At 43.0% G+C, this 3,988-nt stretch overlaps 1 pseudogene; it reads right to left on the bottom strand.

Annotated features, from left to right (window-relative positions):
* Window positions 1-3,531, bottom strand: part of LOC107140801 — a 19,700-nt pseudogene extending 16,169 nt beyond the window's left edge.
* Between the last annotated feature and the right edge of the window lie 457 nt (window positions 3,532-3,988).

Raw genomic sequence — 3,988 nt, forward strand, 5'->3', positions numbered from 1 at the left:
TCTCTCTCTCTCTCTCTCTCTCTCTCTCTCTCTCTCTTCTCTTCTTCTTCTTCTCTCTCTCTCTCTCTCTCTCTCTCTCTCTCTCTCCTTCCTGGGCTTCCTCCCTGTTTTCTGAATTTCTTCCTCTTCCTTTTGGTACATTTCCACTCCTCCAGAAACCAGGACATAAACATGTCAGACCTTTTATGCTGTCTTTATCCTGGTCCTCTGTAATCCCATTAAAAAAAAAAATCTTCTTGTAATTCTTCCTGCCTGTATCTCCTATTTTTATTTTCATTCCAACCCTGCATAGGAGGACTTCTTTGTAATGCAAATCATTACAAAGTCTGCCCTTGAGCAATACCAGCATAATACCTACCTGGTTTCAGGTTTTCCAGAAATTTTATTGAGAGAGATCCTGGCATTGCAACTGTGACACTTTCTGAAGACTTCCCAAGATAAGGAAGATCCTCTGAACTCTAGCCTAGGTGTAGCAGATGCTTTCTGGGTTTACCAGGGATCCTTATGTCCCCTCCCTAGGAACAAGGTATTCAGAAGCTTCTCTCTGCCTTGTGATTCTGTTTTTATAGGGTCTTGTTGACTCTAAAAGATTTAGCAGTTTTGTTGGGGAAGTCGTCTTGGATGAGGTGACTCAGTCTGAGGCAAGAATGGAAACAAGGAGCTGACTGTGCAGTGACTGGGGGGAAAGGTGTTCTGGGCAAAGAAGTTAAACATGGCCCAAGGCTCTGAGGGGGAATGAGCTTGGAGCTTTAGAGCAAGAAAAGTAGACCATGGGACCAGAGTGTAGTGATTTCCAAGAATGAAGAAATGTGAGAAGAGGCTGGAAAGGGAGCTTTACATAGAGCTTTGTAAACCACAGGAGGAGTAATTGATTTTAGTTTTTAGTGTGATAGTCATTGGCAAGTGTTAAGCATGAGTGATGCCATTTGATTTATGTTTTAAACAATCACTGAAGCAGAGCTGTATAGAGCAGGGGCGATAGGGTTATAGGAGTACAAGCAGTTACATCATTTAAAAAAATTAGATAACAGGGATTGAACCTTGGGGTGCTTTCCCTCTGAGCTACATCTACAGTCCTTTTTAAAATTTTAAGACAGAATCTCACTAAGATGTCCAGGCTGAACTTGAACTTGCCATCCTCCTGTTGAAACCTCCAGAGTCACTGGGATTCCAGGCACATGCCATTGTGCCTGGAAACAGTGATATCATTTTAAGATCACTGCCATCATGGCAGTGGTGATGCTAAGATGAGAGGGAGAGCAGTGGAGATGGGAGGAATGGGTGGGCTGGAGATATGTATTTGTATAGCTTGCAGAATTCACTGCTAGATTGATCATGGAGTGAGAAACAGACGGATTGTCAGCCTCTACCTTGAGCAAGCATAGGATCATTTACTGAGTCTGGAAAAGCATCCTAGGGACATGTTGGGAGGGAAATGGGAACATTGTAGACAGATGAGAGATCTGTTAGTTATTAATGTGAATTTGTTGGATAGAAGTTGAGTTCAGACACATTTGGAATTGTTGGCCTATGGGATCTGTCTAAAGCCACAGGACAGGAGGAGATCACTTCTCTGGTAGTAGGAGGCCAGGAAAATTGAAAAGCCGGCCTGAGACCTGACTCTGAAGAAGTTCATCCTTCATGGCCATAGGAAGAGGAGGATGGCAGCAGACTGGACAAAAGCTGCCATGTGTTAGGGAAATTGTTAATGTCATGGGAACAAAAGGTATTTTCAAGGAAGAGGAAGTAGCTGTCTGGGTCAAATGCTCAAGGATGCCCTTTCAAGCCTCAATGCCCAGGATGCAGCAATGAAATGTGCTCTACTGAGTGGCTGTCAGCTGCTACTCATGAACCCATTCTCTCTCCCAGGGGATTGCCTGTTTTCTGTGGGACCAAGCAGAGAGCCCTAACCCCTGCTCCTAAAGGGTTTCCTCATGAAACATCTTCAGTTAGAAATAAACCTACAACCAGAGGCATTTGTCTTTGAGCATGGCCTTTATGTGTTTCCCCCACCCACCTAAAATGTGTCCTTCCAGGTCTTGAAAAGGGGACAAATGGTTGGGAACATTCATTTTCTGGTTCTGGTTTGCTCCACAGTCTGCTAGATCCTGGAAATGCTGAAGCATCTCTTCATATTGATTGAAGATACCTGGACTAATCAGTTTGATTTGAGCTCTTAGTGATTTACATATACTTTGCTGTTTTGTATTTCTATATTCTTTCCAGAAACTACTAGCTGCTGTTAAATTTGATTTTTGTTTCTTTCTTTTTTTTAACCCCCTCAGGATTACTAACAATAACCAGTCTTTAGGATGTGACTTCCTCTTAACTAGTCATGTCTCCAAATTTATAATTCCAAACCAGGAGGTCTCAGCATCTCCTTTAGGAATTGGTTAAAGAGACTAAAATCTGGTTAATCAACTTATCTTATTCATCTGTAGTGTGAGGAGGAAGGTTTCTATAATATCAAATTGTAGAGACACCCAGTGATGGCTTATGATAGGAAGTAATTTGGCCACACTGTGGCCCACTAGTTTTGCATGAATAGATACTCACCAGGTTTACAGAGTTGCTGGCTCTTCCTTTCATCCTTGCTCTTCTCAAAGGTCTTCTTAAATTACGGTTTGAGTCACCACCCTGGCTGTTGCTATGATTCATTCTACTCTGACGTGAATGAATGAGGCAGGCTATGAGTTCCACTTTATTTCTTTGCCTCTGACATTTATAAACAGCTGAGTGCATGTGCATTTTTTTGTGATGCTGTTATGTCTTCATTTTTATATTTTCTGACAATATTCTTTTATTTCTTACTCTTTTTAGAGAAGAGAGTTATACTATGTGTGTGTGTGAGTGTGTGTACACACAGGGAAAGTGGAATAGATACTGATTGGAACAACATGTCACCTTTTTCCACAAGGAAAGGTTTGACAGCCAAACACAGCTATCTAACTCCAATCACAGTAGGGTGTAGAATTCCTCCCTCACTCCTCTTTCATTGCTGCTCAGGAGGAAAGCTATGATTAAATCCATAATGGGCATATGCTTAGGAGAAAACAAAATGATGATGACATTTGAATACGTGATTCATTTTCTGGTATAAATGTGAGGAACTCCAGGTCATCAAGGACAGAACATTTTGTTCCAAGGGATGTTCCTCGCAGACATGCTGTATCCAGAGTCCTGTATTTGGGAAAACCAGAGCAAAATTCTCATGTCTCTAATGTGGTCTTCTAATTGCAGCTAGAATATTAAAGTCAGTTCTCTGTTCCAAAGATAGGAGAAAAGATGCAGTCAGCCGAGAACCACAGTAGACCCTTGAGCAGTAATTTCAAGGCCCTAGCAAGGTCTTGGTCTTAATAGGTGACAGAGCTGTTCCTTTATGTGACTTGCAGGGCAGATACCTTTGTCAAACTCATTTGCTGCAATTTTCACCCATTTCAAGATACTAGATTTCACAAAGGGGTTGTAAGGGAGCCTTCCAGTGATGTTGATGTGGTGCAGGAGGCTTTCAGTGGTCTCTACTTCCTTCATCAACCCCCCTAACCCAACTCTAAGCTCTCAACTGACTTCACAGCTTCTGTCCTGCCGGGTTGTACCCATACAGTCTCTTTTTGCATTTATATGTCCCAGTTGTCAAGTCTCACTGAATTCTATTCAGATAGCATGTTGACGATTAGGCCATTGGCACTCAAACCTATCCTCCCTACTCTGCTTTTGGATGCAGGGCTGAGATCCTGTAAACTGCATTCCATAGTTTTTCCATGTGGCTCACTAGAGAAGACGAAGAGGAAGGAAGGAGAAGGAATTCACTCCTTCTTGCTTTGCTTCCTGTTGCTGTCAACATCACCCAGTGTCAGTTCTCCACTCTGGATGTGGCAACCAGTCTGGCTTGGCATTTTCATGCACTCTCAGAAGCACTGCAGCCCTCAGTGCGGCCAGCGCCTGCGATGGCCTCCCCGTGCCACACCCCTCCTGGCATGGTGGCTGG

This window comes from Marmota marmota, unplaced genomic scaffold (genome assembly GCF_001458135.2).
Source record: "Marmota marmota marmota unplaced genomic scaffold, marMar, whole genome shotgun sequence".
NCBI lineage: Eukaryota > Metazoa > Chordata > Mammalia > Rodentia > Sciuridae > Marmota > Marmota marmota.